This window comes from Callorhinus ursinus, unplaced genomic scaffold, assembly GCF_003265705.2.
Source record: "Callorhinus ursinus isolate GAN/ISIS: 27379988/994484 unplaced genomic scaffold, GSC_fseal_2.0 scaffold4, whole genome shotgun sequence".
Lineage (NCBI taxonomy): Eukaryota > Metazoa > Chordata > Mammalia > Carnivora > Otariidae > Callorhinus > Callorhinus ursinus.
Window position 1 is genome coordinate 105,416,286 of NW_027397066.1, and position 26,806 is coordinate 105,443,091.

The 26,806-nt window shown below is 35.9% G+C and overlaps 1 pseudogene; it reads left to right on the forward strand.

The window, feature by feature from the left end:
- The first annotated feature begins 8,626 nt into the window (after positions 1–8,626).
- Positions 8,627–8,755, forward strand: LOC112826270 (U4 spliceosomal RNA; annotated as a pseudogene).
- The last annotated feature ends 18,051 nt before the right edge of the window (positions 8,756–26,806 follow it).

Below are 26,806 nucleotides of genomic sequence, written 5' to 3' on the forward strand. Positions count from 1 at the left end.
AAACTTAAATGCATACACTATGTTGCATACGTGAAAGAAGGCAATTTGAGAAAGTTGTATACTGTATCATTCCAGCCATATGACATTCTAGAAATGTCACAACTATGGAAACAACAAAAAGTTCAATGGTTGCAGGACATAGTAGGGATGGAGAGATAAATAGGCAGATCACAGAAGATTTTTAGGGCAGTTAAACTATTCTACATGATGTTATCAGGGTGCTTATATGTCATTATACAATGTCAAAAATCCACAGAATATACAAAACCAAGAGTGAACCCTCATGTAAACTATAGACATTGAATGATAATGATGTGTCCTTCTAGGTTCATCAATCATAACTAATGTACCTCTTTGGTGTGGAACTCTACATTTTCTACTCAATTCTGCTGTATCTCAATTGAATCTCAAATTGCAAAAAAAAAAAAAATTAATTCAAAGGTTATTTTCAGTGCTATGAAAATTAAACAGGGCTTGCTAAAGTACATATAATTCCCTAATGGGAAGATAGGCAGTGGGAAAAAATGAACCACTTATTAAGAAAAAATAAGTAATTGTTGATAAAATTCAGCATTTTCCAAGGTACTCATCAAAAGAAATTTTCCTTTAGGAAATAATTTTGAAAAACTCTATCATATTCTCTCTTAGGAAACAACAATGTATGTTTGCTAATAAGTCCTGAAATAAAGAAACCTATTTAACTTTGTTTAATTCAGTGCTTATGTATTCAGCAAACCCATATATAACATTTCCTTCACAGGAGGTACTCTTCTAGGCATTTTTTCAAATATTAACTCTTGATTAAACTTCTCATAAGAATTAACTCAATTAAAATTCCCACAAGAACTATTTGAGGGGGGCACTACTATTATTGTTCCTATTTTACAAATAAGAAAACTGAGTCACAAAGAAATTAATTATCCAAGTCTGCAGTAATAATCTGTGGCTAAGATTCATCAAACATGTAAGCAGTGTGCCAGTTTCTAATATAAAACTATGAAAATAAAATGTAATTAGTACTCTGATACACTGGAAATTAATGGTAGATCACATTTTAGTTTTCAAAAACATTTCCTTTGGATTTACTCTTTTGGAAGTACAATCACCCTAGAGATAGGGAGCACAGAGTTACTATATAAATACTAACTGAGTTTTCCAAGATTTCAGAGATAAGTGATGAAGTTAAAATTTCAGTTTTGGTTTACTGAACTCTGAAGTCTGTTCTCTTTGCAATATGCTCTGCTAAAAAAAAAAAAAAAAAAAAAAAAGTGAGATTTTTCCAATCTACAAATGAAGAAGGCCAAGGAAGAGGTGAGGGGATGATGTCCTTTAAGACTAGAAGGGATCTGAAGGCCAACTGTAAAATTGTAAGGAGGCTTACTTCCAGGCTAAGGTACTTGGACTTGATTGAATAAAAGAAAATGGTGATTTAGTGAGGGTTTTTTTCTGATCAGGAAACAATGAAAGGAGTTCTCTGTAAAGGTGAATCTGCACAATATGAACAATGCTTGGAACACAGAAGGAATGGAATCTGGGAGAACCACAAAATTATTAGATGAGCAGTGTGGTCTAAAATAAAAGGGGGTCTGATTAAAATAACTCATTTTATTCCCCTCAATTATACACAAGAAGGTTTATATATGTAACATTAGAGTTAAACACATTTACATAAAAATGGAGTAATTTTCTATTTACTGTTTGTAAACATCTCTATTATCCTAGTTCCTCTACAGTCAGAGTGAAGTTCCTTCTTAGCTTCTCTTCAGAGGGAGAATAGTAATTGCTCTTTTAAACCAGAGAGATTATTGCTACTCTATTGCGCAAAATGGGGAAGCATGTGCATATATCTACAAGGAATCCTTTGCTCGCTTCTATATGTCCTTTATCTGCATTTTACAGTAAGTCCTTCTTTCTCTTTAAAGGCATCTATCTGGGCTCTTTTTAGCTTGAAGCAACAAATACAAAAGAACCTATCTTAAGGCAATTATATAGTACTGTTTTCACATAATTAGGTCAAGCTGACAAATACTCAAAACTGAAACAGAACTCCAATCCATACTGCTCACAAGGACATGCACACAGCCTTAAAGGACTTTTCAAGGTTGTGACAAGAACATGAAGCAAGAATCATTCCAAAAAAAAAAAAAAAAAAAGGCAAATCTGAGGAATGGAAAGTCGATTTTAACCATGAAATATATATGCATATACTTCTTAATGTGATTTTTAATATTGGATAACCAATCCAAAACAGCTACATATGTTCCCATCTTTGGGTATGAGTTCATTCAGACTCAGAGAAAATGATCTCATGGGCCCACATACTTACCCATAGACTTGTAGAACCCATAGGACTGCTTTCAGGCAGGCTATCGTACAAAGAGGGTCAAGGCATTACAAGGATCCCCATCTTGGCTTGGGGGTAGGGTGCACATTTTGAGCCCATTCCTGCTGGCTCTGTCGGCATACTAAGCTGCAGTCTGCATGAAGTTTCTATTCTCGTTTCCATTCTGTTGCTTTCAGTGTTTTTGGAATCAGCTGAAGTTGAAACATCTTGGAAGTAACGTTTGGTTTTCTGAACCCCCTGGTTTCAATTATTTTTAAATCTGACGCACAAACACTGCTTTTAAAGATATGTGACTAAAGTGCCAAATAAGGATCTTTTGATTTTTTGAAATACATGTGGTTGAAATTTGAGACCCAGTTGCTGCCAAGCTGCAGTTCAGGGAATAGAATTCTGGCACAAGAAAACGAGCTGTTGTTCAGAGGATAATGTTAGCAGGAACTGTCCTACAGAAGGAAAACGGAAATTTTCATGATTTAGCTTATGCTTGTGGGACAATTCCATAATCCTTCGTTAAACATGTAAAAGTTGAACTGCCGACTCTCCTGTTGTTCATTCAGGTTCTCAGCTGTAAGTTTCTCCTATTTATAAGCTGACATAGATTGATTCCTTATAATAATAATTTCACTGGGTGTTATACACAAACACTGAATCATGGAACACTACATCAAATAAATAAATACATAAATAAATAAATAAACAGGATACCAAGACATATTCATAGTAATTCAAACAGTACCATATTTTTAAGTGTAACCTACAGGTAATAGGTATTGATTTCTCTAAGAGAAAAGTACAGTAATTTAATAGACCCTTCTGGTGCAACTGGAACTGTGGTAAGATCATTAAGCCTAAGATGTTATTCGGGGGGAAAGTATCAAAGTATAATTTACCTGTTTGTGGCAGGTATTATAAGCAAGGGCCTCTAATAACTTCTACTAGAGCATTCACGGTAGAAGTCACTATAGTTCATCATCTAGTATTTTAGCTAATGCTACATATAAAAAGAAAAATCAATGGTGCTATCATTTTTGACAAGGTAATGGTAGATGCCACATCTGGCAAAATATACCAGAAACTCTTATATCAACTGGAAAGATATAAAAGTTGAAACTAGATTATGCTGCCAAAGAGGGCCATGAAGAAATAGCAAAATCATATAAGAAAACTAACATGCAATAAAATTAAATGGGGGCAAATTTTAAGAACCATAACAGGAATGGAAAAAGTACTATTTAAATATTTCCAGAGTATATTGCTAAATTCTTAGACTTGGTTACCTCAGACAAGTAGGACCAGAAGAGCAAAGCTATACTTTTATTATTTTTCATAATTCTGTACTGTCTGAAGTATTCGTAATTCTGTACTGTCTGAATTATTCGTATATTAAGTTACTTTACAGTGACAAAAGAATATATGAAGAAAGATAACAGGTCTCTTTGGTAACTTATGTTAACTCTGCAGCTATAGAACATCAAATCTACAGATTAAATGCAAAAACATAAGTCATCTAAGCATAAGCATATAAAGCATAAGCACTGTAGATAGAATAGAATATCCAGTTAATTAATTTTTACTATTTATTCAGATGCTTTAATAGTATAAGTCACAACCCTAAAATTGTTATCTACAAGTACAGAAGGACAAAATAGACACATATCATATGAGTTAAATTCATGTGTATTAACGTAGTAATCATATGGGAAATCACTGAAGAAAATAGCTAAGGACAGTGAGAGCATTTTATGAATACTGTATGCTTATGAGAGGGTCTAGAATAGAAAGTGTTATTTTTTTCTAAATGTTCTTCAAAGTGTTCCAGAAAAAAATTAATATTTCAGAAATGTTTGTTTGGAAACTAGATGAAGTTTGGTAAACTTAAGAGAATGATAGATTCCAATTAGATGTTTGAAAAGAGACATGAAAGTGGACACTGATAAATGGTACAAAGAAACTCATATGAGGACTGAAAAAATAACACCCTGATTAAAGTCTGGGGCATTCACACTATAGGAAAGCCCACTCTCCTCCCAATGCCTTATTTGGCATTTTTATGAATACCTATAGATGCATGAATCATGTTGAACGTGATTATATAACTCTTCTTTTGACTATTTTTAATTTTCTCCCTAACTATACAAATGGGACAGGGAAAATATGGGTTTAAGAAGGTGAAAGTGAAAGCAGACCATCATAAATGCCTTACTTGACCTTCTGAAGTTTAACGATTTGATGCAGTAGTATAATTTGTGGTATCAATCTTGTTAAATCGCTATTCTGTAAGAGGAGTTGTTATTCCATTATGGGAAACAGAATGTCTTTGTTTTGTAAGTTGACTAGTTTTTTCTAGTAATGCGTGCACACTGTGTTGTTTACCACCAGATTGTGCCACATCTTAAGCAGATCCACATGCAGGTGACTTCCTCCCACTGAGGACCATAGTCTATAAGTAAAGATTTCTAAACCCTCCCGTATAATGGTATTCATGGTTCAGGCTTCTATTACTTCATTTTCATGAACTATATTTAAGTTCACAGTTTTTGCTCCTATTTACTACACAGATATATACAAATCCTAGAATTTAAGCAGGTTGGTTCTGCTTCATGGAGATATTACAAATTTATGTGCTATAACTCCATTGGACACCTACAATAGTATTTGTACTCCTTTTGGGCTGAAATAAAGGGATTAATAAATAATTCTGGATTTTACAGGCAAAAAATACATATATTTATTTTTTTTCTAGCTGTAGAGAGTAAAACATATGAAAATTATCTCTTCTATTCCCCAAATACAGAAATGATAGATAATGGCTTCTTTTTGTTTAAAATATGGAGACAGGGATGCCTGGGTGGCTCAGTTGGTTAAGTGGCTGCCTTCGGCCCGGGTCATGATCCCAGGGTCCTGGGATCGAGTCACACATCGCACTGCTTCTTCCTGCTTCTCCCTCTCTCTCCCTCTGCTTGTGCCCTCTCTGTCAAATAAATAAAATCTTTAAAAATAAATAAATAAATAAAATATGGAGACAAATTTATAAATTGAACAGGTATATATCCATGAAGCAGAAAAAGATAACTTAGAAGGAAAAGCAACTGAAAATCTAGTCAGGAAGCCCATGAACATAGAGCCAAATACAGGCTAAGAGGTTATGGGCTAGACCTGAATAAACCTGGAAGCCAAATCTGTGCCTTCTTCCTATGAAAGGGTTAGGAATAAACTACCAGACTACAGCCCAGCACGGATGCAAAGTTAGGGCCATGTGGTATGGATATGTGCCACTACACAGGCCAAGAATTTTAAGCCAAACAGCTACCATGTTCAAGCCCTGCACTTTATAAGCCCAGGGCAGAAACAAACATAAAGCAATTATACAGACCATCAAAAACCCACATAGGATAAGTTTACAAACAAGATTCACAAATAATAAAAGTACATGAACTGCTGAAGCAACAAATATTTATTAACTATCTACTATATGCCAGGCGCTCTGCCAGTGCTAGGAAAACAACAATGAAAAACAAATAGTTACAAATCATGCCTTCATAGAGCATACATTACACACAGCTGGAGTAAAAGCAAACACACATACAAATATGTAAGAGCGTTTCTTGCCTTCAACAGGAGAGAATTTGAACCCAGAAAATCAAGCTAATAAAGTAATTTGAAAAAACGTTAAGAGAACTAGGTTTAAATATCTCAAAGAGATAAAAAGAAAAAAGATGTTAAGAAAGAATAGTATGTGATGATGAAACAACAGGTAGGGGAAAAAATTAGAAATTTTAGAATTAAAAAATAGAGTCACTAGGGAAATTTTAAAACCTATAGGCTAAATCTTAGCTTAAAGAAAATTAAAAATCAAATTAATGAGTTATAAGACAAGACTAATGGAATCTTTCAGAAACTAATGGGGTGGGGGAGAAGGAGGGTAATCAAGAGACATGAAGAACAATTTTAGGAGCATATATACCTGCCTAATTCCAGAAAGAAAAAAGAAAAGACCACAAAGATGTAATATCTGAAGATTTAAGAGCTGAGATTTTCCCAGACCTAATGATATCAATCTTCAGGTTAAAAAAAAAAAATCCACCACATGTGTAATCCAAATCTCTATACATCATAATGAAATTTGCTACTCTTTGCAGCAAAGAAAATTTTTTAAATTTTCCAGAAAAAGACTAAATTTTCTATAAGGAATCTTCATCACTCAGATTTATGGCAGACTTCTTATTCACAGAAATATGTGACAGAAGTAAGATAATTAATATATTTAGATGGCTCTGGGAAAATTACCTTGTATTTCGTTATATACCCAGCCAGACTATCACTCATCTAGAGTTAGAGTGAATTAAAGACATTTTTAGAAATCAAGAACACAGAAATTTTAGTCAGTCTCTCACTGAAAAACAAATTACAAAGGGGATATTTCAGCAAGAAGAAACTGACTATGTAGTAAGCCATAAAAATAAAGCTTCCACAAATTGCAAAAAATCGATATTCCAAGACCCTCTTCTCTCATCACAGTCCTATAAAGTTAAAAGAAATCAACAGAGCTAAAATAAAAAGGTCAAAAATACCACATACTTGAACACCAAAAAAATCACATCCAAGTAATGCAGTAATCCGTGAGGCAAGAAAAAAAATCACATTACATTGGCCAGGACCTCCAAAATGATTACAGTTTGAGCAATAGCACTGATAGCAGACATCACCTTTTAAAATGCTTCTAAAGTTAAAAATTATGTACAATGGTTTGCATTGAATTTTAGTAGATACTTGCAAGCAGGTTCAGTGAAGTTCTCTGCTATTCTTAATACACACATACACAAATACACATAGGCATGTGTATGTGGGTAAAATATTGATTATTATGCATGTCTTTTCTGCATCTATTGTGATGATCAACAATTCTACTAATAGAGTAAGAAAGTATCAGTGATGAAGTGGTAAAGTATTGATGTCAAATCTTCCTTGCATAAACACTATTAATTTTGATGCAATTTTAAAATAACTTCACAAATACGACAAAATTAGATTATAAGACATTTCAATGTGATGTCCAACATTAGTATTTGTAAAATGCCATGTACTCTCTCTTTTTACTAGATTTTTCATTTATTGAAAAAATAAAACTCATGCTAAGTATTCAAACAGTATAGTTAATACAGTGAAAAGTACTTCTCTAGCCCCACTTTCCTGCCCAGGAGAACACTCTTAAGTTACTCTGCATCATTACAGAATTGTCCCATATAACCTATATATTTTTCATTTTAACATAAATTCACATAAATTTTAATACTATTCTGGGAATTCATGTTTCTAGTTGGAAATATATTTGAGATTTTTTAATGTAAACACATGGACTTGCTCTGTATTATTTTTAATGGTTGTATAATATTCCATGGTATAGGTTTAGCATAAGTAAATAAAAGACCTTAAGGTAGTTTCCAGTTTTTGCTATCAAAAACAGGGCTGCAGAAAATATCTTTGTAGAAATGTCCTTGCATACATGTGCAAGATATACATGATAAATTCCTAGAAGTGAAATTCCTAGGTCAAAGTAATATACATTTATATTTTTATAGATATGACAAGCTGCCATTAAAAGAAGTTAAAATAATTTCGACTTCACCACCTTTGAATGAGAACTATGACTTCTCCATTCAATATATTTACATACTGTACATAAGCAGGTGCTGTAGTCTTTAAGAAAATAAGTGTGAATCAAGTTATTATCTTAATTTTTATGTCTTTAATTATGAACAAGATTATGCAGTTTAATGTGAAGATAGTCCATTTGCATTTCTTTTGGGTAAGTTGGTTATCCAATATTAAAAATCACAACCAAAACTATATGTATATATATTTCATGGTCACAATTGATTTTCCATTCCTCAAATGTTCCCTTTTTTGAGGGGCAAAGGGATTCTTGTTCATGTTCTTGTCACAACCTTGAAAAGTCTATTGAGGCTGTGCTGTATCTTTCTGAGCAGCATGATGTGGAGTTCGGTTTGAGGTTTGAGTATTTCTCAAGTTGACCTACTCATGTGAAAACAGCACCATATAACTGCCTTAAGAGTTATTCTTTGGGGGACACCTGGGTGGCTCAGTCAGTTGAGCGTCTGACTCTTGATTTTGGCTCAGGTTGTGATCTCAGGGTCCTGGAATCGAGTTCCGAGTTGGGCTCCGCAATTGTTGGTGGAGAGTCTGCTTGAGATTCTCTCTCTCTCCCTCTCCTTCTGCCCCTCTCTCTCAAATAAATAAATCTTTAAAAAAGAAGTGCTATACAGCTTTGCACAGTGGCAGTATCGTAGCCAATGAGGTTTATCCGAGGCGCGATTATTGCTAATTAAAAAAGAAGTGCTATTCTTTTGTGTTTGTTGGCTTTAAAATTTAAGTTGAAAAGAACCCAGGTGCCTTTAAGAAAAAAGGAGGCCTTATTATAAGATGCAGATACAGTACATATAGCAATTGGCAAAGGATTCCTTGTAGATTTATAGCACATACTTCCCCATCCCCATTTAGTGCAATAGTGTAGCAACAGTCCTTTCTTCCTGAAAAGAAGCCAGGAAGGAACTTCACTGCCTGTTCATGTCTTTTATGTAACTTTCCAATATGTGATAGGCCTTTTTCTTATTGATTTGTTATGCACATAACTAATCAGTAAGAATACATATTACAAAAGCTATATACTAAAATTAAAAGAAGAAGAAAGAAGAGAAGAGGAAGGAGAAAGAAAAGGAGGAAAAGAAGGTGAGGAAGGAGTCACCTCACATAGGAACTGATTTCTTTCCACTGACTCTCCTAAATATTGGATCCCTGATTCTTGCTGGTCTCTTTATACTACTCTTGGTCTAACTGCCTTTAGAATGGACATAAAATTTTATCTCTACCATCTTAACAGAGAGGAATCCTTTCTTACTTCCAAATTACAAATCAACCAGTTGATTATCTGGGCCTGATTCTTTCAAAGTAGTGAATTGCTTAAACAGTTTGAACAGCTGAGTACTTACTGACATAAAATAAAACTCAGAATTACTTTATTGTTATTAACTTGTTGAGTTTCATCAGTATTCAAGTCTTCCCAGAGTTAAATTTTCCACAGAGACTATAGTCTAGTTCTCTTAGACATAATACAGCTGATTGGTGATACTTGTATTTCAGAGGGGCACAATGTACTGAAGTTTACCAGCCTTAGAACCTTCTTGGTCCTACATTTGAGAGTAAGGGTCAGTTCTTAGGCCTTCACTTTTCTAAATCACACAGCTAAATGGCATCATGTTTGTTTTGTTTTAATTTCTCAAAGTTTTAGAAACTTAAAGTACACTGAATATATGGTCATATCCCTTTATTAGTTACAGATGCAATTATATAGTTTGAAGGCTTAAAATTGGTATTTACTACTTGTGCTTTATTTAGTATGATAAACACAAAATGGATAAAAAAGTCTACACTAAAGAATGAGCACAGCTGAAATGTCATAACCAAGTAGACTATGCTGCAAAATTTGCAGTCACTGAAGCATAAATTAAAAAAATATCTATTGTCAGGGTGCCTGGGTGGCTCAGTAATTAAGCATCTGCCTTCAGCTCAGGTCATGATCCCAGGGTCCTGGGCTCCAGCCCGGCATCAGGCTCTCCGCTCCGCGGGAGGCCTGCTTCTCCCTCTCCCACTCCTCCTGCTTGTGTTCCCTCTCTCGCTGTCTCTCTCTCTCTGTGTTAAATAAACAAATAAAATCTTTAAAAATTAAAAAAATAATAAAAAATATCTATTGATAAATACCATAGAAGAAAGCAAAGACTATTCCATTTGGGCACAGATCCTCAGAGAGACTGAGAACGTGATCTATATGGTTAAAGCAAACAGCAGTACAAAAGGGATTTTCCTTACAAGTTATATTTCTGGTCTGCTAAAATATGACAGTTATTTTTTTTAATGTACAGAAACATTTTCTGAGACCTATAAATAAGGTACTTAACTTTAAAGAAAAAGTCAAGGAAATTTAATTACATAATCAAGATATTTGTTTAAATAAAATTAGATCAAAAGGGGAGAAATCATTTCAAAGACATAGCTTCCAAATATTTATGTAAAAACAGTTCTCTGGTCATTAAGCTATCTTATAAGTTTATAAAAATAAAAGAGATAACAAAACTATATCAAGGTGAAGCTGCTTGAAGAAATATAATTTCTCGAAGGCTTTGATTTAAATCTATAGCTTGGGCTATTTCCTCAAAAAAGTAACAGAGGTTAAGACACATGAGACACATTTTCTGAACCACACTCAAGTTAAGCACATTTACCACTGAGAAAGACAACACCTAAGATACACAGCACCTGGGAAATAAAATGGCATAGTCTGTGTTTGCTTTTAATACAGGGTGCTAAGAACAACGCTCACATACACAGCAGAATTTAGTCCCACTGCAGATGTACATGCTCAGAAATGGCATTGGAGCCTTTTCCTGCTCTTTTACTCTCCCCAAAAATGGTTTACCTGGGATCATGGGGGATTTGGCCCCACAAGCTATAGTTTGCAAATCTCTGCTCTTATGTTCTAAACATAGTTGCTGTTACTGTTGAGTTTTAATAAAATACATGTATAATACCAATTAGCATGTGTTTACTATACCTTTAATGAGAATAATATTCTACAGGCAGGTTAATTTAGAGAACTGAGTTACCCGGTCAGCCCTGCCTCACACAAACTCAGCTGTCCTTGCTGCCCTCATTCATATCAAGAGTAAACTCAAAATGGTGTGAAATAATTTGAGCTTAGTTTGGGCACATTTCACAACTCCAATGTCTATTGCTGCATCTATAAATTCAAAATGAACAATGATAGCAGAGTGATTGTAAAGATGGAAGAAACAATACTTGAGTTACCTTAATATTGTAATTCTATGCACAAATCACGCCCCTGAATCTTGAAGAATTTATTCTCTTGAAGTCATTCATTTGTTTCTTTCCTATTTTTCAACAAAAGTACTTTATGAAGTTAAAAAATCTTAATCCACGACTTTGTTTTTTTAATTTTTTACTGCCATGATTATATATACAAAACTCAATTGCTGTCTGCATTTATTTTTGTTATTATTACTATTAGTATCTATTTCATTTCATGATTACTACTAAAAATAATTTTGTTATCTAAGGAGTATTATATAATGATCCACTTTGAGTGTTGTTTACATTAGATACAGCACTGTTCCATATTTTACTAAGCAAGTATATGCATTTTAAGCATCTGTTTACTTGGTTAAAGGTTTAAATGTTTTAAGTATGAAAATAATTCATTCAAGATTAAATTAATCTGAGAAATCAACGAAGTGCTAATAATATATTAAAGTTCAGAGAATACAAAGATTGAAATTTGACAGGACTAATCAGATAAAATAACAGATGTAAAAAATAAGCAAGCTGCTATCATGATAAACAGCATAATTTCAGAAATGTGTGTTATAATTGTGAGGACATGATAAACTTGAAAACTGGCCTCATCACTAATTAGATCTAATATAAAAGTGACTTTCCTCAAAGACGCTATAAATTTATAGATCCTATAAATCTCACCTTTTCCAAATATCATCAGAAAGTCAGAGGGGAAACTTTTATCAAAAGCATACACCTTGATTATCAATTATATGTCAGTCTTTCAAGAGATGAATCACTGGACTCATTAAGTATTATATCTAAGAACAGGGTTACTAATTTGTTCGAAATTAAACATAACAGTGAACAATTTAAATGCCTCTAATGTCACATTCTTTACCATTTAAACCTGTTATACGGCTTCAGAGATGTTAATAACATATAGTTTAATAAATTTACTCTCCCTCTGACCTTCTTCCCTCTCATGCTCTCTCTCTACCATTCTCTCTCTCTCTCTCAATAAATAAAAATCTTTAAAAAAAAAAACTTCATGGAAATTTTTTTAAACATGAGCAAAATATATCAACACAAGGTTTTGCGAGTCCATTTTTCAACCAAAAGTAAAGAAAGAGTGGGAGACAAAAGATAGAGTGATTACATCACTGAATCTCAACTGCAAAGTATGTGGTATCATATGCAAAACTTAATTAAATTCCATTGTTTTCTTGTCAGAGTAAAATGCCTCATTTTTTTTAAAGAAAACCTTGGTTTTGTGAGTGTGTTGTCCTTAATAAATATCTACATTGTTTGTGATCTCAGTGTTTGCTCTTTAACAAGATTTACAAACCTCTTCCACCATTACAAAGCAGTTGTCTTACATATGCCATTGAACACAAATCCAAAGAATTGCCATAGCAAAATGTTTGTGTATCCCCAGGACTGTTAGAATAATTCCAGAGTTCTCTCAACATTAAGAAAAAAATAAATGTGCAATCTATATATTTCCCCCCCCCCAAATCTTTTAAAATTATGGGTTTGAATGGTTTTGAAAAATCTCTATAATCAGGAATTCCTGGTGCAGTGAAAGAACACTGAACTAATCAGAAAACCTGGGCTGAAATTCCAGCAATCACCTAACTTCATTTAACCAGAGTTTCTTAAAATTAACAAATGATATCTGCATTCCTAGATCGCTATGACTGAGAACATCACTCTAAAGACAAAGACAGGTTGGGCAAGAAAAAATTACTTTTCTGAGGATAAAATCTCAATATAAATAAAAACATTAGGTTAGCAAATCTCTAAACATAATTGAAGAGAACAAAACAATCTTCCAACTATAGTTGCTAAAGTAGTGCTTAAATGTTCACCAGAATGGCCAACCTTCTTCCCCCAAAATCATTTACAAATGAAATAAAAACTTCTACAATGACTTAGGTGAGTCTCTTTAGAAAGATATTCCCTATATGAGCCATATTCTAAATATGGAAGATAAAAAAGTTCTGGAGATGGAAAGTTCTGGTGATGATTGCACAATAATGTGAATATATTTAATGCCATTGAACTGTACATTTAAAAATGTTTAATATGGCAATGTTTACATCATGTATATTTTACCACAATTTTTAAAAAGCAACAAAAAAGGTAAATGCCTGCGGAGGGGCCCAAGGAGGTAATATAAATGAAAAGGCGGTTTAAGTACAATACAGTAAGGATTGGTGGATGTCACACTGGTGAACCCATGCCCTGTTACTTCAACAAATGTTTACTAAGAGATTAAAGGCTGATTTGTGTGATAATGTATTGAACATCTATAGCCAGATACTCTTCCAGATATTCTGATTACTTCAACCCACAAACCAGTTCTTTATGGAAATTCATAGGACTTCAGTTCTTCATGGAACAGTTACTTCTTCATGAGTCTTCACGGAATTCATATCCTAGCAAATGTGTGTAGTGGGCAATTTCTGCAGTTCTCATCAACTGTGTCCATGTGGGAAGGTCTACTCAGTATGCCAGACCTTCATATTTTTTCAAGAGAAGCCAGAAATCTGGTATTTTAGGTAAAATCTTCCTATTTTGAATGTTGGAAACTAATTCAATTGTTAAAAAACATTGTGTGGGTCAAACATCCATAGGACAAAACCAGATTTAGGCACATCACTTGCAACTTCTAAGAGGAATGCTATCTAGTGTTCACTAATTTCATTTAGATCTGACATGGTATGATTAGTTCAGAGTGCTGTTTAACCCCTGAAGATGTTTGTTTGTTTTTTTTTTAGGTCAGCTCTTTCACTGTTTAATTTATTAGTAATATTTTGCTTATTCTGTATTAAAGTAAAATTGTACCCAAAGGAAGGGAGAATAAGACTGAAAAATCACCAAAAAACTATTCTCAGCATATAATGTATCACATCTATATTTCTGGGCGAACACAGCATACTGCTTTCTGACAGCACAATGACCAAGACCACCCTAGGCACACATTATACAACCCTAAGCGGTGTTTGTTCAGAAGAGAAAAAGAATAAAATTTATGAGCCTCACTTTAGCTCATATCAATATATTTCAAGTACCGGAATACTTTTTCATTTTGCAGGTGGTGCAAAATGATTTTAAAATATCATTCTTAAGAATCCTAAGCCCTTAAGGCCCATCAATTAACCCTGCATTATCAAACATTTTAAAACCAATCATTTACCTCCTCTGTGCATGCTAAAGCAAATGCTAACAAGCTCTTTCACCTTAATAAATTAAAAGTTGTTTCAAAAGTTAAGATAGGTGTATGTTCAAACTGCATTATATATGTTGACAGGGTGATCTGGGTTATAAGAAATTCTTTATTGTACATTTTAAAGAATTACCTTTCTGTGGGGAATCCATTAATTTCTTTCTGTCATCCTCCTCCCCCTCTCTAAGCCACCCACTAATCTAAGCATTCTTGAACACGAACCTTGTGTTTCTTCATGCATGTGCAGTATATTGGTTAACTAAATGAAATGCAGCTGGGAAATATGAAGTAGACATTGAAATGACTCATTAGGCAGCCGCACAGAATAGACAGAAGAAAGTGGCAGGAAAATCTACCATGAAGATGCCTAGGGTCATACATACCATTTCCAGTGGATGACTAGAAGCAACATTAAATAAAGCTCTGGGGCGCATGGGTGGCTCAGTTGGTTAAGCGACTGCCTTCGGCTCAGGTCATGATCCTGGAGTCCGGGGATCAAGTCCCGCATCGGGCTCCCTGCTCAGCAGGGAGTCCGCTTCTCCCTCTGACCCTCCCCCCTCTCATGTGCTCTCTCTCTCTCTCATTCTCGCTCTCTCAAATAAATAAACAAAATCTTTAAAAATAAATAAATAAATAAATAAATAAATCTCTGGGGACGAATATGGAACTTTCAGGTCCCAATGTTAGATAATAATAGAAATTAAACTTACTAAAAATATGTATTTGTTGATAAATTTAACACCATAAACCACTGAATCTGAGACTGTAATTAACAGAAACAAAGCTGGGGTATGAATGATCAAAACAAACAAAATGTTAGTGCTATTTTAGAGAAGTCACTGATTAACAGGGAGCTTGGGGCCCGAAATTATTTGTTATTTTACTTTGTTTCTTAGTCTTAAACTTGGGAAAGTTGATACATCATGCAGGTCATGAAACGTGGAGCCGGAAACCCTTTGTTTTAATCTGAGCTTAGCTTTTTTCTATCTGGATGAATGAGTCTGTTCCCTAATCTAAAATCGGGAATAATATAGGCTGCATAAAGCTAATTCTGCAAGGATTCAATTATATTAATTGATGAAAAAGTAATATTATTTGAAACCAAACCAATTTTGTTACTTACTTTATCACTTATTAGCTGCCTGACGTATAGGAAAATATTTATTGTCTCTATACCTCAATTTATTCTTCTAAGAAAGGAGTAAGATAACATATAAACCACAGGATTGCAATTATGAAGTTAGATACTATATGTAATGTGTTAGCACAATGACTGCTTATTATATACTACAAAAATTAATTATCACTAGTAAATGAAAGTACCTGGAAAATGGTTCATGTTCCCAAAGTCTTAGTCAAATCTGACTATGATAAATACAAGGATAAATTATCTTAAGGGCAGTCATACATACTTTTTTCTTTTTTAATTATGGCCTACATATATTTGGAGTTTCTAATGATAGCCAGGATGAACAGCAGTAGCCACCAATGCTATGCGGGTGCACGCGCACACACACACACACACACACACACACACACACACTCACATACATACACATGATCTTAACTAAGGAGGTATTTTAATAAGGTCCCTATAGCTAAATATCCTACCTAAGAAAGAGAGGAAAGGTATTATGATACAGATTTAAGAGAGCATTAGCTAAGATTAGCTAAGAGAAAAAGTGTTGTAGAGTTGCCAGTAAACATTGGAAAGCTAGCCTAAGAATTCAAAGAATAAAAATATTGATTTGAGAAACATAGCACAGACTGTAGCCAAATGGCCTGGTTTGTCTCTGGTGTGTAACACTTCTGGCAGCCTCCCTTTTTCAGGTGTACACTTCACTTGGTGAACACTGCCATCCAATCAGCTCCCTAATGCCATGTCATTTCTCCAATCAAAATATTTCCAAGATGCTTACATTTTCTAACCATTTAAGTACAAATGTTGTCTAGGTTAAAATCTCTCTAAAAGGAGAAGTCAAGTCACTCTTCCAGGTTTAGTTTTCATTCCACCCTACAGAGCACTAAACTCCAAGCATGTGGGGCCACTCACCCACACACTGCGCCTACGTACTTCCTAAGGCTTTGCATTTTCTTCTCCTCCACATTCAGTTCTTTCTCCCCCAAATGACTGCTTTTCTGTCTTTACTTGCTTGAATCCCCAGCTAATTGAAAGAATCTTGAGAACAAGTAATATTTACATACCTTTATATATAACTTGCTTCAGCTAACAAAATGCTTCCATCTGCTCACTCATTCCCCAAAATCCAGTGTCAGTTGAGTGCCAATTATGCAGTCGGCATTCTGAGAGAAGCTGTAGGTAAAGTGCTAAGAAGTATTTGCTGAATTGAATTAACCCTTCAGCTCTAACGGTAATACGCTTTTGGGGCATCTGGGTAGCTCAGTCGGTTAAGCGACCCACTCTTGATTTCGGCTCGGGTCATGATCTCAGGGTTGTGAGATGAACCCCACACAGGCTCCAAGCTGGGCGCTGGACATGGAGCCTGTTTAAGTTTCTTTCTCTCCCTCTCCCTCTGCCCCTCCCCCATCTCTAAAAAAATAAAATAATATGCTTTAGCTGTTATGCACTTAAAACAGCAGTATGAGGATTCTGGTTTTATTTGGGTGTGTGTACTTCTTTTAAACGCACAGATATATAATACTTATAATTTTCAAAAAGACCTATGATGCAGTAACTGCCCTATAGCAACAACTGCTATAGAATTTGAAAATAAGGAATATTTTTAAATTCATCCATAAGGTGACAATAAAATGTCCATATTGTTACACTGGACTTCATTTTACAAAACAAAAAATTATTCATTATTCAAAGTACACCAAAATTTAAAAAAAAAAAGAATATAAAATCAAGCTGGCTGAAACAGTGCTGTGACTAGAGAATGAAGTCAGGATAAATTGGGAGAACTTCACTTTGCAAACAAGTAAAAAAATATTTTTTGACTTCATGTAATTTTTCATACATTTCATAATAAATCAAGTACATGAAATCATCTTGATTATTGCCATCACGTTTAATCAACGTTCCTTTGCAATGTCATGTTTTCCATTTCTCCATTTAAAGTTTTCCAGGTCTAACCTGGAACTCCTCTACTATTAATAAAACATGAAGTAACTTAAAATACCTTGATTTTTCCCTAAATTTGCCTCAGTGGCAGCCATCTATTATTTGTCTGATATGGGGTTCATAAATGTTTACATATAGCTGAAAGCAAGAAAATTTACATTAAAAAATATAACAAATATACTACAGAGCATCAACAAATCTGGAAAAATAGGAAGCTAGTATATTTTTTACTTAGTCTAACAATTGAAACCACTGCTTAAAACTTACAGATATTTGACCTGAAAAAGTGTCTAGAAGTTTGAACAAAAGATACATTAAGCATATATTTGGAAATGTAACAGATATACTTAAAAATAAGTTTATGTAATGTTTCCTAATCAATCGGACAGTCTTTAGGCATACACCAAGAAAAAAACTATCCACAAATAAGTGGACACTCTTTTTGAATTCTTGAGAGATTATTCTCCTAATCTCATTTATTTCAGCTTTAGGGAACACTGACACCATAAGTAGCAACAAATAAGCAAATAGTTACATATTCTATACTCCTTTGAAAGATGAGCTATTTTTACATTACATGCAAATGTCCAACATTCTGGCCTATATCTTTCTTCCCTCCTGACTATAACAATTTCAAAGAATATCTGATAAAACAAAGGCCTATAGATTTTTATTTATTTTTTTAAAGATTTATTTATTTATTTTGAGAGAGTGAGAATGAGAGAGAGAGCACATGAGAGGGGGTAGGGTCAGAGGGAGAAGCAGACTCCCCGCCAAGCAGGGAGCCCGATGCAGGACTCGATCCCGGGACTCCAGGATCATGACCTGAGCTGAAGGCAGTCGCTTAACTGACTGAGCCACCCAGGCGCCCAAGGCCTATAGATTTTTTAAATATTCAAATGTTCAGTACTACTGACAGTTCAAGAACATCATACGATTTTTTCATTTTCCATTATTAAATTATTTTCATTTTAAAAATATATTTTTATACATTTATTATTTTAAAAATCTATTTTCCATTATTAGGCACTAAGCAAATGGAAAACTCCAAAAATTTCTCTACTCATTTTATAAAAACTACATATTGTTACCTAGGAAACAATAAAGAGTTACTAAAGTCACATTTAACTTAAAAATGAAGTCAATGGATGCTTAAATAAAGCTCCAATATGTAAAACTGACTTCATTTCCTTGACTCACCAATAACATAAAGTATAAGTAGTATCTACATGACATCAAATCAACAAGCCAGTAAGAAAATTTAGGAATTTGGTTTCACTTCTGATTCTTTTGTCCACAAGGAATCAAACGTATTTATCTTTTTTTTTTTCATGGATGCTTTGAATCTTATCATGAAGTTAGAATCTATTTGGCTGTACTAGCTACTGTAGAACACTAAGTCCATTCACATTTAAGACATTTTTCAAAATATCCACAATATTTTTAGGTCACTAAGTCTTAAAAATTACAATCTCCCAAAAGCAGGAGATAAGGCAAGAGAAAACATGTAGAAAACATTTCTTACCTCTTAGTCCCAAGAGATCCAGTAATACATGAAATGTCCCCTTACAGCAGTGGTCTCATACATATGCCAAGCTAATAATGGGCTTCTGTAATAGGATTTGAAAAATAAAAATCTAGAGATGTCCAGGGCCAAGGCACAGCCCACCAGAGTGTATTTCCTAGACATTAGTTCCTCAGGATATTCTGTAGAAAAGGAGTTCTATAATTGAAGATCTCTGAAAAAGAGTGCCTACAATATACACCAGCCTCTTGAAGTTATACAATGCATGTAAGAGTCAAAATCCTGCTATAAAAATAGCAACATTTAAAATCCTTACCTGGGTGGGAGGAGCAAGATGGCAGAGGAGTAGGAGACCTAAATTTCATCTGGTCCCAGGAATTCAGCTGAATAGGGATCAAACCATTCTGAACACCTACAAATTCAACAGGAGATCGAAGAAAAGAATAGCAGCAACTCTCTGAACAGAAAAGCGACCACTTTCTGGAAGGTAGGACATGCGGAGAAGTGAATCCGAGGCGATACTCGGGAGGCTAGACGGTGGGGGAGGGGGCTTCCATCAGCCGCTTCTGGCAAGTGATAAGAGCAACGGAGCACAAAATTGGAACTTTTACAAGTCCTCTCCACTGAGGGACATCGCTCCAGTGGTTAAGCAGGGGTGGAACCCTCACAGGACAGCGTGGTCTCAGGACCCTCGGGGTCACAGAAAGACTAGGGTGCGTGAGTGCGGCAGAGCTCCCAGGTATCGGAGCGGGGAAGCCGGCTGCAGAGACAGAGCCAAGGAGCAGGCTCTCAGCTCGGGGTTCCCATAAGCCATGATTTGTGGCACAGTTGGGCCACTGCTCCTCCAGCAGGGACACAACAAGTGGCAGATCCGGGGAGACTCGCCTTCCTCCCCTGGGAGGAGTGGCGCGGGAGCGCACCGCAGGGATCTGCTGGGTTTGGAGACTCCACACGGAATCGGGTGCCAGAGATAGAAATGCTGAGTCACAGGCCGGGTGAGCACGGAGTGCGGCCAGAGACTGGGGACACGGGAGTGATTGATTGCTTTTCTCTGGGGGCGCACTGAGGAGCAGGGCCCTGCGTTCTTGGCTCCTCCGGGGCAGAGATTGGGAGGCGTCATTTTCACTCTCGTCCTCCAAAGCCAAACGAAAAGTTTGCAGGGAACAAGAGCCCCCGAGAGCAAACCCGAGCAGATTACTTAGCCAAGACCCCGGCAAGGGCGGGGCAAAGACATTTGGGAACCATGGCAACAGGCCCCTCCCCCAGAAGATCACCAAGAACAGCCAGCCAAGACCAAGTTTACCGATCAATGAGAACAGGAGAACTCCAGCGCTAGGAGAATACTGCACATAGAATTCATGGCTTTTTTACTGTGATTCTTTAGTCTTTCAAAGTTAATTTTTTTTAACTTTTTCTTCTTTTTTTTGAATTTTTCCTTTTCCCTTTTTCAACCAACAACATATCAATCCCTTTTTTAAAAAAATCTTTTTTATTGTTCATTATTAGAGTCATATTCTATCCCTTCATAGTAGCTAACCTTATTTTTGGTATATATGTATAAATTGTCCTCTCTTTAAAATTTTGGGATACAGTTTCTTCTAACAGACCGAAATATACCCTAAATCTCTAGTGTATGGCTTTGTTCTAGTCTCCTGCCTGATCACATTCTCTCCCCCCGCCCTTTTTTTTTAATCCTCTTCTTTCTTTTTTCAACCAACATCCTATCTTATCAATTCCTTTTATAACATCTTTTATAATTTTCATCTTTGCAGTCATATTCCATTCCTTCATCATATTTACCCTTATTTTTGTACATATATAAGCTTTCTGTTCTTTAAAATTTTGGGAGGCACATTCTTCTAACACACCACAATATGCACAAAATCTAGTGTGTGGCACTGATCTATGCACCAGCCTGAACATATTTGATCATATTCTGTTTTTTTGTTTGTTTGTTTTTATATTTTTCTTTTTTTTTTCTTTTTTCTTTCTTTCCCTTTCATTTCCCCCGGATTCAGGTCTCTTCTGATTTGTTTAGTGTATATTTTTCTGGGGTAGTTGTTACCCTGTTAGCATTTTGTTCTCTCATTCATCTGTTCTCCTCTGGACAAAATGACAAGATGGAAAAAATCACCTCAAAAAAAAGAACAAGAGGCAGTTCCAACTGCCAGGGACCTAATCAATACGGACATTAGTAAGATGTCAGAACTAGAGTTCAGAATGATGATTTTAAAGATACTAGCTAGGCTTGAAAAAAGCATGGAAGATATTAGAGGAACCCTTCCTGGAGAAATAAAAGAACTAAAATCTAACCAAGTCGAAATAAAAAAGGCTATTAATGAGGTGCAATACAAAAATGGAGGCTATAACTGCTAGGATAAATGAGGCAGAAAAGAGAATTAGTGATATAGAAGACCAAATGATGGAAAATAAAGAAGAGCTGAGAAAAAGACAAAGAAACAACTACTGGATCACGAGGGCAGACTTCTAGAGATAAGTGATACCATAAGATGAAACAATATTAGAATAATTGGGATCCCAGAAGAAGAAGAAAGAGAGGGGAGGAAGGTATATTGGAGCAAATTATAGCAGAGAACTTCCCTAATTTGGGGAAGGAAACAGGCATCAAAATCCACGAGACACAGAGAACCCCCCTCAAAATCAATAAAAATAGGTCAACATCCCAACATCTAATAGTAAAACTTACGAGTCTCAGAGACAAAGAGAAAATCCTAAAAGCAGCTCGGGAGAAGAGACCTGTAACCTACAATGGTAGAAACATTAGACTGGCAACAGACCTATCCACAGAGACCTGGCAGGCCAGAAAGGACTGGCATGATATATTCAGAGCACTAAATGAGAAAAATATGCAGCCAAGGAGACTATATCCAGCTAGGCTGTCATTGAAAATAGAAGGAGAGATAAAAAGCTTCCAGGACAAACAAAAACTAAAGGAATTTTCAAACACGAAACAGGCCCTACAAGAAATATTGAAAGGGGTCCTCTAAGCAAAGAGAGAGCCTAAAAGTAACATAGACCAGAAAGGAACACAGACAATATACAATAACAGTCACCTTACAGGCAATACAATGGCACTAAATTCATATCTTTCAATAGTTACCCAAAATGTAAATGGGCTAAATGCCCCAATCAAAAGACACAGGGTATCAGATTCGATAAAAAAAACAAGACCCATCAATATGCTGTCTGCAAGAGACTCATTTTAGACCTAAAGACTCCCCCGGACTGAAAGTGAGGTGGTGGCAAACCATTTACCATGCTAATGGACACCAAAAGAAAGCTGGGGTGGCAATCCTTATATCAGACAAATTAGATTTTAAACCAAAGACTATAGTAAGAGATGAGGAAGGACACTATATCCTACTTAAAGGGTCTATCCAACAAGAAGATCTAACAATTGTAAATATCACTGCCCCTAACATATGAGCAGCCAATTATATAAGCCAATTAAAAACAAAATCAAAGAAACACATTGACAACAATACAATAATAGTGGGGGACTTTAACACCACCCTCACTGAAATGGACAGATCATCTAAGCAAAAGATCAACAAGGAAATAAAGACTTTAAATGACACACTGGACCAAATGGACTTCACAGATATATTCAGAACATTCCATCCCAAAGCAACAGAATACACATTCTTCTCTAGTGCCCATGGAACATTCTCCAGAACAATCTCACATCCTAGGTCACAAATCAGGTCTCAACTGGTATGAAAAGATTGGGATCATTCCCTGCATATTTTCAGACCACAATGCTTTGAAACTAGAACTCAATCACAAGAGGAAAGTCAGAAAGAACTAAAATACATGGAGGCTAAAGGACATCCCACTAAAGAATGAATGGGTCAACCAGGAAATTAGAGAAGAATTTAAAATATTCATGGAAACAAATGAAAATGAAAACACAACTGTTTAAAATCTTTGGGATGCAGCAAAGGCAGTCCTAAGAGGAAAGTATATTGCAATACAAGCCTTTCTCAGGAAACAAGAAAGGTCTCAAATACACAACCTAACCCTACACCTAAAGGAGCTGGAGAAAGAACAGCAAATAAGCCTAAACCCGGTAGGAGAAGAGAAATAATAAAGATCAGAGCAGAAATCAATGAAATAGAAACCAAAAGATCAGTAGAACAGATCAACGAAACTAGGAGCTGTTTCTTTGAAAGAATGAACAAGATTGATAAACTCCCGGCCAGACTTATCAAAAAGAAAAGAGAAAGGACCCAAATAATTAAAATCATGAATGAAAGAAGAGAGATCACAACCAACACTAAAGAAATACAAACAAAAGAACATATTATGAGCAAATATATGCCAGCAAATTAGATAATCTGGAAAAAAATGGATGCATTCCTAGAGCTGTATAAACTACCAAAACTGAACTGGGAAGAAATAGAAAACTTGAATAGACTTATAACCACTAAGGAAATTGAAGCAGTCATCAAAAATCTCCCAACAAACAAAAGCCCAGGGCCAGATGGCTTCCCAGGGGAATTCTACCAAACATTTAAAGAAGAATTAATACCTATTCTTCTGTAACTGTTCCAAAAAATAGAAATGGAAGGAAAACTTCCAAACTCGTTTTATGAGGCCACCATTACCTTGATCCCCAAACAAGACAAAGAACCCATCAAAAAGGAGAATTACAGACCAATATCCTTGATGAACATGGATGCAAGAATTCTCACCAAAATACTAGCCAATAGGATCCAACAGTTTATTAAAAAGATTATTCACCACGACCAAGTGGAATTTATCCCTGGGCTGCAAGGTTGGTTCAACATCCGCAAATCAATCAATGTGATACAATACATTAACAAAAGAACAAGAACCATATGATCCTCTCAATAGATGAAGAAAAAGCATTTGACAAAGTACTGCATCCTTTCTTGATCAAAACTCTTCAGAGTATAGGTACAGAGGGTTCATACCTCAATATCATAAAAGCCATCTATGAAAAATCCACAGCGAATATCATTCTCAATGGGGAAAAACTGAGAACTTTCCCCCTAAGGTCAGGAACATGGCAGGGAAGTCCACTCGCACCACTGCTATTCAACATAGTATTAGAAGTCCTAGCCACAGCCAATCAGACAACAAAAAGAAATCAAAGGCATCCGAATCAGCAAAGAAGAAGTCAAACTCTCACTCTTTGCAGATGATATGATACTTTATGAGGAAAATCCAAAAGACTCCACCCCAAAACTGCTAGAACTCATATAGGAATTCAGTAAAGTGGCAGGATATAAAATCAATGCACAGAAATCCGTGGCATTTATATACACCAACAAAAAGACAGAAGAAAGAGAAATTAAAGAGTCGATCCCATTTACAATTGCACCCAAAACCATAAGATACCTAGGAATAAATTTAACCAAACATCAAAGAATCTCAGAAAACTATAGAATACTCATGAAAGAAAATGAGGAAGACACAAAGAAATGGAAAAACCATTCCACGCTCATGAATTGGAAGAACAAACATTGTGAAGATGTCAATGCACCTAGAGCAATCTACACATTCAATGCAATCCCTATCAAAATACCATCAACTTGTTTCAAAGAAATGGAACAAATAATCCTAAAAATTGTATGGAACCAGAAAAGACCCCGAATAGCCAGAGGAATGTTGAAAAAGAAAAGCAAAGCCAGTGGCATCACAATTCGGGACTTCAAGCTCTATTACAAAGCTGTCATCATCAAGACAGTATGCTACTGACACAAAAACAGATACATGGATCAATGGAACAGAAGAGAGAGCCCACAAATGGACCCTCAAATCTATGGTCAACTAATCTTCGACAAAGCAGGGAAGAATGTCCAATGGAAAAAAGACAGTCTCTTCAACAAATGGTGTTTGGAAAATTGGACAGCCACATGCAGAAGAATGAAACTGGACCATTTCCTTACACCACACACAAAAATAGATTCAAAATGGTTGAAAGACCTCAATGTGAGACAAGAGTCCGTCAAAATCCTAAAGGAGAACACAGGCAGCTACCTCTGACCTCAGTCGCAGCAACTTCTTCCTAGACACATCGCCAAAGGCAAGGGAAGCCAGGGCAAAAATGAACTATTGGGACTTCATCAAGTTAAAGGCTTTTGCACAGCAAAAGAAACAGTCAACAAAACCGAAAGACAACCGACAGAATGGGAGAAGATATTTGCAAATGACATATCAGATAAAGGGCTAGTATCCAAAATCTATAAAGAACATATCAAAATCAATACCCAAAGAACAAATGACCCAATCAAGAATTGAGCAGAAGACATGAACAGACATTTTTCCAAAGAAGACATCCAAATGGCCAACAGACACATGAAAAAGTGCTCAACATCGCTCGGCATCAGGGAAATCTAAATCAAAACCTCAATGAGATATCACCTCACACCAGTCAGAATGGCTAAAATTAAGAAGTCAGGAAACAGATGTTGGTGGGGATGCGGAGAAAGGAGAACCCTCCTACACTGTTGGTGAGAATGCAAGCTGGTGCAGCCAATCTGGAAAACAGTATGGAGCTTCCTCAAAAAGTTGAAAATAGAGCCACCCTACGACCCAGCAATTGCACTACTGGGTATTTACCCCAAAGATACAAATGTAGGGATCCAAAGGGGTATGTGTACCCTGATGTTTATAGCAGCAATGTCTACAATAGCCAAACTGTGGAAAGAGCCAAGATGTCTATCGACAGATGAATGGATAAAGAAGATGTGCTATATACAATGGAATATTATGCAGCCATCAAAAGGAATGAAATCTTGCCATTTGCAATGATGTGGATGGAACTGGAGGGTATTATGCTGAGCGAAATAAGTCAATCACAGAAAGACATATATCATATGACCTCACTGATATGAGGAATCCTTAATCTCAGGAAACAGACTGAGGGTTGCTGGAGTGATGGGGGTGGGAGGGATGGGGTGGCTGGGTGATAGACATTGGGGAGGGTATGTGCTATGGTGAGTGCTGTGAATTGTGTAAGGCTGTTGAATCACAGACCTGTACTTCTGAAACAAATAATACATTATATATTAAAAAAGAAGAAGGGCGCCTGGGTGGCTCAGTTGGTTAAGCGACTGCCTTCGGCTCAGGTCATGATCCTGGAGTCCTGGGATCGAGTCCCACATCGGACTCTCTGCTTAGCAGAGAGTCTGCTTCTCCCTCTGACCCTCTTCCCTCTCGTGCTTTCTATCTCTCATTCTCTCTCTCTCTCAAATAAATAAATAAAATCTTTTTAAGAAGAAGATAGCAGGAGGGGAAAAATGAAGGGGGGCGAAATCAGAGGGGGAGTCTCCATGGGAGACTACGGACTCTGAGAAACAAACTGAGGGTTCTAGAGGGGAGGGGGGTGGGGGGATGGGTTAGCCTGGTGATGGGTATTAAAGAGGGCAAGTACTGAATGGAGCATTGGGTGTTATATGCAAAAAATGAATCATGGAACACTACATCAAAAACTAATGATGTGATGTATGATGTTTAACATAACAAAAAAAAGAAAAAAGAAAATCCTTACCTGGCTAACGTTTTAAAACTGATTTGACTGTGAGGATTGCTATGGACTGAATGCTTGTGTGCCCACAAAATTCATAGGTTCGATTCCCATTCCTCGTTGCAATGGTATTAGGAAGTAGGGCCTTTGGAAGGTAATTTGGTTCAGATGAGATCGAGGGCCAAAACTACTAGGATGCATTCCGTAGAACATTGATGTATGGAGTTCAAGAGATTGCC